Source organism: Carcharodon carcharias, chromosome 20 (assembly GCF_017639515.1).
Source record: "Carcharodon carcharias isolate sCarCar2 chromosome 20, sCarCar2.pri, whole genome shotgun sequence".
In the NCBI taxonomy this organism is placed as follows: domain Eukaryota; kingdom Metazoa; phylum Chordata; class Chondrichthyes; order Lamniformes; family Lamnidae; genus Carcharodon; species Carcharodon carcharias.
Window position 1 is genome coordinate 98,909,635 of NC_054486.1, and position 12,335 is coordinate 98,921,969.

General features: G+C 42.5%; 1 long non-coding RNA gene across 2 annotated transcripts; it reads right to left on the reverse strand.

Annotated features, from left to right (window-relative positions):
• Window positions 1-2,423: 2,423 nt before the first annotated feature.
• Window positions 2,424-10,770, reverse strand: LOC121292468. 2 transcript variants are annotated; one of them, XR_005946279.1, is made up of 3 exons: window positions 10,473-10,770; window positions 5,156-5,365; window positions 2,424-3,380 (listed from the first exon to the last, which is right to left on the reverse strand). It is a non-coding gene; the product is annotated as an uncharacterized LOC121292468 (long non-coding RNA). The 2 variants fall into 2 exon arrangements; XR_005946278.1 differs by lacking the exon at window positions 10,473-10,770 and adding an exon at window positions 10,287-10,454.
• Window positions 10,771-12,335: the final 1,565 nt, after the last annotated feature.

Here is a 12,335-nt window from a genome sequence, read left to right on the forward strand (position 1 = left end):
CTTCACGAGTTCAAACAAAATTTGATTTACAGCCATGTAAGGTGATATTAGGGCAGATGAATAAAAGCTTGGTCAAAGAGATAGGTTCCAAGGGACGTCTTAAAGGTACAATTACCATGTAACCTCTGAAAATATCTTCTATGGTTGAATCTAAAGCATCAATGAGAAAAACAAATGTAGAGTCAGAGGTCTACAGCACAGAAAAAGGCCCTTCAGCCCATCGAGTCTGCGCCAGTCAAACAAATTCCTATTCTAATCCCATTTTCCAGCTTTAGGCCCATAGCCTTGTATGCCATGGCATTGCAAGTGCACATCCAAATACTTCTTAAATGTTATGAGGGTTTCTGCCTCTACCACCCTTTCAGGCAGTGAGTTCCAGATTCCCACCAACCTCTGGGTGAAAAAATTCTTCCTCACATCCCCTCTAAACTTCCGGCTCTTTACCTTAAATCTATGCCCCCTGGTTATTGATCTCTCCACCAAGGGGAAAAGTTCCTTCCTGTCTGCCCTAGCTATGCCTCTCATAATTTTATACACCTCAATCATGTACCCCCTCAATCTCCTCTGCTCCAGGAAAAATAACCCTAGTCTATCCAATCTCTCCTCGTAACTAAAACTCTCCGGCCCAGGCAATATCCTGGTAAATCTCCTCTGCGCTCTCTAGTGCAATCAGATCCTTTCTATAATGCAGATTCCAGAACTGCACACAATACTCTAGCTGTGGCCTAACCTGTGTTTTATACAGTTCCAGCATAACCTCCTTGCTCTTATATTCTATGCCTCAGCTAATAAAGGCAAGTATCCCATATGCCTTCTTAACCACCTCATCTACCTGTCCCGCTACCTTAAGGGACGGGTGGATATGCACACCGAAGTCCCTCTGATCCTCTATACTTCCCAGGGTCCTACCTTTCATCATGTATTCCCATGCCTTGTTTGTTTTGCCCAAGTACATCACCTCACGCTTATCTGCATTAAATTCCATTTGCTTCTGATCAGTCCGTCCGCAATCTCCTGTAATCTAAGGCTATCCTCCTGACTATTTACCACCCCGTGTCATCCGCAAACTTACTGATCAACCCTCTTACATTCAAGTCTAAATCGTTTATATACAACACAAACAGCAAGGGGCCCAGCATTGATCCCTGTGGAACCCCACTGAACCCAGGCATCCAGTCACAAAAACACCCCTCGACCATCACCCTCTGCTTCCTGCCACTCAGCCAATTCTGGATCCAATTTGCCAAATTGCCTTGGATCCCATGGGCTCTTACCTTTGTTATCAGTCTCCCATGTGGGACCTTATCAATGTACTTGTGAAGTATTTGATGTTACCATGGCAGTGACACTCAGGATCTGATATAAAGTGATATCAATAAAATGTTCTTCTCTTTCTGCCCCCCCCCCCCCACCCAATCTTTGCAAAATCAGGAAGGATGTATATATTTCAAAATGACAGAAAATTAATGGAACATCCTAATGTTTGCTACTTGAAAATAAAGACAACATTTAATGCTTAAACAATGCGCAAGCCACTTTGAAGCACCAATGCAGAAGCAAAGTACTGCAGATGGTGGCAATCTGAAATAAAAGCAAAATGCTGGTATTACTCAGCAGGTTGGATAGCACCTATGGAGAGAGAAACAGAGTTAACGTTTCGGGTTAATGACTTTTCATCAGAACACCTGATGCTGCCTGACCTAAAGAATATTTGCAGCATTTTCTATTTTTGCTTTGAAAAAGTACATTCTTGCCTTCTGACATTGTGTTTGTGTGAGTGATAGAAAAATAGATTAGAAACTTGTTTTTGACTTCAATAAAAGGAAAATCAGGCGGGGTGTGTAATGGTTGTCTGATCAGATAACGTCCATTTTACACCACACCCATGTTTACAAAGATGCAGTAAGTGTCTTGAGAATCTAGTTGATGGTAAAAATTGCAGAAAATATAAAAGCATGCAGCAAGAAAGTAAAGGTCCAATATGGGGAAAAAGTGTTGAGACAGATCATCTTTTGCCACCTTGCTAAGTTTGTAAAGTTACCTCACTACTCGGCAGCTGCCAAGTGGAATTTCCATCTCTGCATTGAGCCTGTTGTGCTCAATTTGTCCTATGCTACAGGCAGGTACATTCAGACAGTGAAATCAGGCTTGTTATTCCCTCAACAACATGTGGTGTTTCAGAAAGAGAAGCTTTGTTCCACTAAAAGAATGTGTTAACATGTTAGGGAGTGGGAATTTACCTCTTTGTCCTTTTGTGTTAGAAGCAGAAAAAAGCACCGCAACAGAATTAAACATTTGTGCTTTTATGTTCCAAACGAAAAGGCGAGGCAAACTTTTTTTTTGCAGTCATAATTCAATGATTGTCGTAATAGCATGTGGTAAAATTGTAAATACTTCTTATATGCAATAATAAAGACTCAACGCACAGTTCATACTGTTCTTTATTGCGTCCTGGAGTACTGCCAGCTAGTTCTGGGGAAACTGGCTTCCACACCACTTGTCTGAACAAGACATTGTAAAATATGCAGTTCGTGTAGCTGAATCTGGAGATGTTTACGTGTCGGCAGGCATGTTTTTAATATAAATATTTTTAAAATTATGAAATAGGCACATGCTGTGTTCAAGTGTGTATTTGATTAGGTGTCAGTTTTGGCTCAGCAGCAGCACTCTTGTTTCTTAGATCGTTATATGATCAAGTCCCATTCCTGAGACCTGAGCACATCTAGGCTGATGCTTGAGTGCAGTAACATGTGTTGAACTGTCAGATCTCAAAGCAGATAAGAGTGAGTCAGAATTTACTACAGGTGTGATGTTTGCTCTTGTGCACTTAATTTCTATGAGCAAGTTTCCGTAAGTGGGATATCAAAATGGTGTGGTGTCCTTTAATGGGCATCTGGGACTTGTGTAAACAGGGCATGCAACTTATATCTTAATTAGGTTGAAGAATTGTTAATGAACAGCAGTCTGATTGAACCAAGTGTGAGTTAGAATACTAAATTCATTGTAATATCAGGAACAGAAAGCAGAATAAAGAAAGATCAGATTAAGAGTGTTTAAAAAAAAACTATGAAACTTTTAAAATTCCAACAATTAAAAGTTGAAGCTCCATGTTTAGTTATTTTTTAATGTCACAGAGGTTGTTTAGCAGTAGCAAAGTCTTATTGTGCCTTTTAAAAGATACTTAGCCTTAAATGGACAACCCCTAACTTTCGTGGTGAGTTTAATTTCATGCCATTGAATGCATTTGAAGGATCGGCAACATATTTCTTAGTCAGGATCGTGAGTTAAGAGGAGAATTTGGAGGCTGTGGTTTTCCCATGCACTTACTGTCTTAAGTGGCAAAAAGCCTTTGGGGACAAAAACAGAAGGTCTGGCAGCATCTGTGGAGAGAGAAATAGAGTTAACTTTTTGAGTCCGTATGACCCTTCATCAGAGCTAAAGAGAAGCAGAAATGTGATTAAATTTATCCTGTTTAAGTGGGGGGGGGGGTGGAGGAGATGAAATTGGATAGAAGGCCAGCGATAGGTGGGGACAAAGGAGAGATTGACAAAGGTGTCATGAACAAAAGGTCAACGGGAGAATTAATTGTAGTGGTAAGGGCTTAAAAAAAAGTGCTGATAGTGGCATAAAGGTAAGAAAGCGGAATGTGATAACAGAACGTGATAATAGCAGAACAAGGGTAAGTACTGTGAAAGAACAACATGGAACAAGTAACAGATGGCCCTTTTGGGGGTGGGGAGGGAGTGGTGGTAGGGAAAAAGAGTAGAAAATGGGATAAAACAGTGAATAAAAAAATAAAGTTGAAAAAAGGGATTAAAAGGGGGTGACGCTATTTGAGCGAGTTCATGATCTGAAGTTGTTGAACTCAATCCTATGTACAAATGAGAATATCTTGAGCTAACAGTGACATATTCTATTGCCACATGTCTCCTGGTTTCATTTCCAAGTTTAAAAATGGTAAAACCTTTCAGTAAATTCAGCAAATTAGCATTAACCAATTCATCTACTGTGCCATTTCTGGCTGCACAGGTGAGCTTTGTTAATAGAAAAAATACTTTGCATTGAGTGATAGATATTTTCTCATTTTAAACTGAAGCTAATCACATCTACAAATGCTCAGCATGGAGCACATAATAGGAGAGCAAAGTACTGCAGATCACAGAATCACAGAGTGCAGAAGAGGCCATTCGGCCCATCGAGTCTGCACCGACATGTGAGAAACACCTGACCTACCTACCTGATCCCATTTACCAGCACTTGGCCCATAGCCTTGAATATTATGACATGTCAAATGTGCATCCAGGTACTTTTTAAAGGATGTGAGGCAACCTGCCTCCACCACCCTCCCAGGCAGTGCATTCCAGACCGTCACCATCTTCTGGGTAAAAAGGTTTTTCCTCATCCTCCCTAAACTTCCTGCCTCTCACCTTGAACTTATGTCCTCTTGTGACTGACCTTTCAACTAAGGGGAACAGCTGCTCCCTATCCACCCTGTCCATGCCCCTCATAATCTTGTACACCTTGCTCAGATCACCCCGCAGTCTTCTCTGTTGCAATGAAAACAACCCAAGTCTATCCAACCTCTCGTCACAACTTAAATGTTTCATCCCAGGCAACATCCTGGTGAATCTCCTCTGCACTCCCTCCAGTGCAATCACATCCTATAATGTGGTGACCAGAACTGCACACACTACTCCAGCCCTGGCCTCACCAAGGTTCTATACAACTCCAACATGACCTCCCTACTTTTGTAATCTATGCCTCGACTGATAAAGGCAAGTGTCCCATATGCCTTTTTCACCACCCCACTAAACATGCCCCTCTGCCTTCAGAGACCTATGGACACACACACAAGGTCCTTTTGTTCCTCAGAACTTCCTAGTGTCATGCCGTTCATTGAATACTTCCTTCCAAAGTGTATCACCTCACACTTTTCAGGGTTAAATTCCATCTGCCACTTATCTGCCCATTTGACCATCCCATCTATATCTTCCTGTAGCCCAAGATACTCAACCTCACTGTTAACCACCCGGCCAATCTTTGTGTCATCTGCAGATGCTGGAAATCTGAAACATAAGTAGAAAATGCTGGAAATCCACTAATCCAGGCAGCATCTGTGAAGGGAGAAACTGAATCGATGCTTCAAGTCCATTACCTGCATTAGTTCTGATAAAGGGTCACTGAGTTCTGTTTCTCTCTGCGTAGGTATCGCCTGATGTGCTGAGAATTTCCCACACTTCCTGTTTCTATTGGAGCAAACGTAACCCTTTTTCCAGCCTTCCTAAAAGCAATCAGACTTCTTGTGAGTCTCTCGTTCCCCTTCAGCAAGAAACCCAGCAGCAGCTGCCTGAGATCTGGTTTGGCACTAGATTAAACATGAATTTCAAAAAGCAAAGTTAAGTTATGAAGAAAACATACACACGAATGTCAAAGAAAAAAAAATTCCATTTAAAAAAATGAGTAATAAAAATGGTAAAAAGTGCCAAGCAGCAGAGCTAATAAAACATTTTTTGCCTTTTCACTTAAGCAGAGCTAGAGAGCCAAACAAGCTCCCAAGTCCTGGTCAGCAGGGAAGGGAGACGGCATCAGGGCCAAGCTAAGGAGCTGTGTTTAACTAACACTGATCGTGCATTCACCACTGGTGGTGCACACTCTGAGCTGGCCTCAGCGGAATTCATGCAAAAGTGGGGACTCGGAAGCAAGTTGCCGTTCAGCCTGGGTTTTCCTTCTCATCCGGCCCGGTGGGGAAGGGAATATTTGCATGTGTTCCACACCGAGGTGTGTATTTGTGGGATGTGTGTGGGGTGCATGGTGGGTGGAGGGTGTAAGGTAGGTGGGGGTGTCGTATGGAAAGCCATGTGTGTGTGTGTGTATGCTGGCTCACTCCCGGTCTCATGGTTCCCTCCCTCTCTCTCTCTCACACACACATTCTCATATGCACACACACAAACACGCTCCCCCAAACACATACCTTCACTCACTCACACGCCCTCACTCCCTCTCACACCCTCACTCCCTCTCACATACCCAGTGGGTGGAATTTTACGGCTCTGTCGTGGTGGGGACGGGGCTGTAAAATGCAGCGAGCCACTCAAAAGTCCATTAACTTCAGTGGGTCCGTAAAATCCTGGTGGTGTAAAATTCTACCCATTCTCACACGCACTCGCTCTCTCATACACACACTCAGATGCACATTCATTCTCACACACTCACTCTCTCATACACACTCATTCACTCATACTCTCATACATTCATTCTCTCACACTCATACACACTCATTCACACACTCTCTCATATACACATACACATTCATTCTCACACACACTCATTCACTCACACTCTCATATATACATACATATTCATTCTCTCACACTCATACACACTCATTCACTCACATACACATACACATTCATTCTCACACTCTCAAACACACTTATTCATCACACTCATATACACATTCATTCTCACACTCTCAAACACTTATTCATCACACTCATATACACATTCATTCTCACACACTCTCATACACACTCATTCACTCACACTCTCATACACATACACATTCAATCTCACTTTCTCATACACACTCATTCACTCACACTCTCATACACATACACATTCAATCTCACTTTCTCATACACACTCATTCACTCACTCTCTCATATACACATACACATTCATTCTCACACACTCACTCACTCATACTCATTCACTCACACTCTCATATGCACATACACACTCATTCTCACTCACACTCTCATATACACATACACATTCATTCTCACATACACATTCACACTCATATACACATACACATTCATTCACTCTCACTCTCATATACGCATACACACTAATTCTCACTCACACTCTCTCATATACACATATACATTCATTCTCACACACACTCACTCACTAATACACACTCATTCACTCACACTCTCTCATGTACACATACACACTCATTCACTCACACTCTCATATACACATACACATTCATTCTCACTCACACTCATATACACATACACATTCATTTTCACACACACTCTCACACACACTCATTCACTCACACTCTCATATACACATACACATTCATTCTTACACACACACTCATTCACTCACACTCTCATATACACATACACATTCATTCTCACACACTCATTCACTCACACTCTCATATACACATACACACTCATTCACTCACACTCTCATATACATATACATACTCATTCACTCACTCTCATATACGTATACATACTCATTCACTCACTCTCATATACGTATACACGCTCATTCACTCACTCTCATATACTCATACATACTCATTTACTCACTCTCATATACATATACACACTCATTCACTCACTCTCATATACATATACACACTCATTCACTCACTCATATACTCACTCACTCTCATATACTCATACACACTCATTCACTCACTCTCATATACACATACACACTCATTCACTCACTCTCATATACACATACACACTCATTCACTCACTCTCATACACACATACACACTCATTCACTCACTCTCATATACACATACACACTCATTCACTCACTCTCATATACACATACACACTCATTCACTCACTCTCATATACACATACACTCATTCACTCACTCTCATATACGTATACACACTCATTCACTCACTCTCATATACTCATACATACTCATTTACTCACTCTCATATACATATACACACACTCATTCACTCACTCTCATATACATATACACACTCATTCACTCACTCATATACTCACTCACTCTCATATACTCATACACACTCATTCACTCACTCTCATATACACATACACACTCATTCACTCACTCTCATATACACATACACACTCATTCACTCACTCTCATACACACATACACACTCATTCACTCACTCTCATATACACATACACACTCATTCACTCACTCTCATATACACATACACTCATTCACTCACTCTCATATACATATACACACTCATTCACTCACTCATATAGATATACACACTCATTCACTCACTCTCATATACTCATACACACTCATTCACTCACTCTCATATACTCATACACACTCATTCACTCACTCTCATATACACATACACACTCATTCACTCACTCTCATACACACATACACACTCATTCACTCACTCTCATATACACATACACACTCATTCACTCACTCATATACTCATACACACTCATTCACTCACTCATATACACATACACACTCATTCTCACTCACACTCTCTCATATACACATATACATTCATTCTCACACACACTCACTCATACACACCCATTCACTCACACTCTCTCATACACACATACACACTCATTCTCACTCACACTCTCATATACACATACATATTCATTCTCACACACACTCACTCATACACACTCATTCACTCACTCTCATATACATATACACACTCATTCACTCACTCTCATATACATATACACACTCACTCACTCTCATATACATATACACACTCATTCACTCACTCTCATATACTCATACACACTCATTCACTCACTCTCATATACATATACACACTCATTCACTCACTCTCATATACTCATACACACTCATTCACTCACTCTCATATACATATACACACTCATTCACTCACTCTCATATACTCATACACACTCATTCACTCACTCTCATATACACATACACACCCATTCACTCACTCTCATACACACATACACACTCATTCACTCACTCATATACTCATACACACTCATTCACTCACTCTCATATACACATACACACTCATTCACTCACTCATATACACATACACACTCAATCACTCACTCATATACACATACACACTCATTCACTCACTCTCATATACACATACACACTCATTCACTCACTCATATAGATATACATACTCATTCACTCACTCTCATATACTCATACACACTCATTCACTCACTCTCATTTACATATACACACTCATTCACTCACTCTCATATACTCATACACACTCATTCACTCACTCTCATACTCATACACACTCATTCACTCACTCTCATACACACATACACACTCATTCACTCACCTATATACTCATACACACTCATTCACTCACTCTCATATACACATACACACTCATTCACTCACTCATATACACATACACACTCATTCACTCACTCATATACACATACACACTCATTCACTCACTCTCATTTACATATACACACTCATTCACTCACTCATATAGATATACACACTCATTCACTCACTCTCATATACTCATACACACTCATTCACTCACTCTCATATACTCATACACACTCATTCACTCACTCTCATATACTCATACACACTCATTCACTCACTCTCATACTCATACACACTCATTCACTCACTCTCATACACACATACACACTCATTCACTCACTCATATACTCATACACACTCATTCACTCACTCTCATATACACATACACACTCATTCACTCACTCATATACACATACACACTCATTCACTCACTCATATACACATACACACTCATTCACTCACTCTCATATACACATACACACTCATTCACTCACTCTCATATACACATACACACTCATTCACTCACTCTCATATACATACTCATTCACTCACTCTCATATACTCATACACTCAGTCACTCACTCTCATTTACATATACACACTCATTCACTCACTCATATAGATATACACACTCATTCACTCACTCTCATATACTCATACACACTCATTCACTCACTCTCATATACTCATACACACTCATTCACTCACTCTCATATACTCATACACACTCATTCACTCACTCTCATATACTCATACACACTCATTCACTCACTCTCATACACACATACACACTCATTCACTCACTCATATACTCATACACACTCATTCACTCACTCTCATATACACATACACACTCATTCACTCACTCATATACACATACACACTCATTCACTCACTCATATACACATACACACTCATTCACTCACTCATATACACATACACACTCATTCACTCACTCTCATATACACATACACACTCATTCACTCACTCATATACACATACACACTCATTCACTCACTCTCATATACACATACACACTCATTCACTCACTCATATACACATACACACTCATTCACTCACTCTCATATACACATACACACTCATTCACTCACTCTCATATACACATACACACTCACTCACACTCTCAGACACACTCACTCTTACTCATTCACTCACAAACACATTCACTCACTCACTCTTTGCACCTTTAATGAAAAAGCTAAAACTTCTCATGTTTTTTCTTTCTGATTCTGCCTCCTCATCCTTCAGAATATCTTGGCGAGCCTACGGTGCCCCTTTGCCATCACTGGTACGTCCTTCCTATTTGAAGCTGCTCACAGTCAGTGCGGGGCGGCAGGAGGCGCGCGCTTCCCTCTCGGGCCTGGCCTCACCTTCCAGCTGCCGCCCCGCCCCGCCCCGGGCCTCCCCAAAAGCCCGCTCGGCCATCTTTGGCGCTTGTAGTCCTTGAACCGCCGGCGTCTGTTGGGGGGGGGGGGGGGTGGAGGGTGAGAGCACGGCCAAGGCTGGACTACATCACCCAGAATGCAGCACGGCTGGTTAGAAACAATGGCCGCCTGGAGCCGGGGCTCTCGCATCACGTCACAGAGCCTTGGGGCGGAGCGGATCGCCACCGCACGGCCGTCTGCCAGCGTATTGAAGCAGGCAGCACGCCACTTGAGCCTGGGCTCCCCGATGGCACGGCCGCCGGTGATTAGCGCTGCGTCCAACCCCTCTGGCAGCCGCAGCCTGTACGTCACCCACCCAACTAAGACCCAGTAACATTGGAGTCAGTGGAGATCAGGGGTAATCAATCTCTCCACTAGCTGGATTCACATCTGGCACATGGCAAGACGGTTTTGGTTGTTGGAGGCTGTCCCGGGACAGGAGTTTCTCGGGGCAGTATCACAGGTTCCACCATGGTGAGCTGCTTCATCAATGAACTCCCCGTCCAAGATAAAGAGCGGACGTGGGACTGCTCACTAGTGATTGCAGAGCGTTCAGTTCCATTTGCAACTTCTCCTGAAGCAGTCTGTGCCCTTGCCCAGCAAAGCCTGGACAGCATTCAGGCTTGGATAGGTAGCAAGTAACATTTCCACCACACAAACGCCTGGCAATAACCATCTCCAGCAAGAGAGGGTCTACTTCCCCTTGATATTTTACTGCATTACCATTGCTGAATTTCCAACCATCAACATTTTGTGGGGGGGGGGGGGGGGGGGGGGGTGGGGGTTACCATCGACTAGAAACTTAACTGGAGCACCCACGTAAATACTGTGCGACGTAAATACTACAGGAGCAGGTCAGAGGCTGGGAATTCTGCGGCGAGTAGCTCACCTCACAACTTCCCAAAGCCAGTCTACGATCTCCAAGTTACAAGTCAGGAGTGTGTTGGAATGCTCTCCATTTTCTTGGATGAGTGCAATATTCGAGACGCTCGACAGCACCAAGGATAAAGCTGCTTGATTGGCACCCCTCCACCACCTTAAACATTCACTCCCTCCAATGCAGTGGTTGCAGTGTGCATCACTTACAAGATGCACTGAAGTAGAGGATATCAACCCATGGTCTGCGGCCCCTGGGAGAGCATGGGAATGTTTCAACTGGTCTGCCAACGTGTAGGCAAGTAATCCTTTTCCTCTTGCCCTAACAAAATATGGCACCACCCATTCTAAAATCGGGAAGCCCCACGCTGCTCATGCAGTATAGTGAGGCTACTAGAAAATGGACAGCTACTGGAAGCTGTGCGACACTTGTAAAAGATGGGTCATTAAAAAGCAGAACACGGAGGTGAAAGAGATATCTGGAAACAGACTGTGGCACGTGTGGACAGACATCTGGTAACACCCCAGCAGCTTTCCAGGAGGGGTTGGGTGATATTAACGTTTACCAACCACAGTTGCACCCTGTCTCCTCCACCCCCCCACCCCCCAACCCCCCCCACCCCCAACAACTCTCAATGCCTTTGATCGGGTCTCTTTACTACTTCAGCTGTGCTGTAATCCCTTTATAGTCATCTACAGGTAACTGTTCCAAGAATCCTGAGAGGTAGGAGGCAACTCATCGGACAGCAACTTTGGACTGGGGATTGGTACAATGCAGGTTCACAATATGACTTATCAAAGCAGCATTTTATAGGGAGGTAATAAGCAAATTGCTGCAACAACACACATACTGGAAAACAGGAGATCAATCTACCTAGGGAAGAGCAGGCAACCTTTTTTCAGAAGGAGTTGGAGTATCTGATCCTTTGTTTT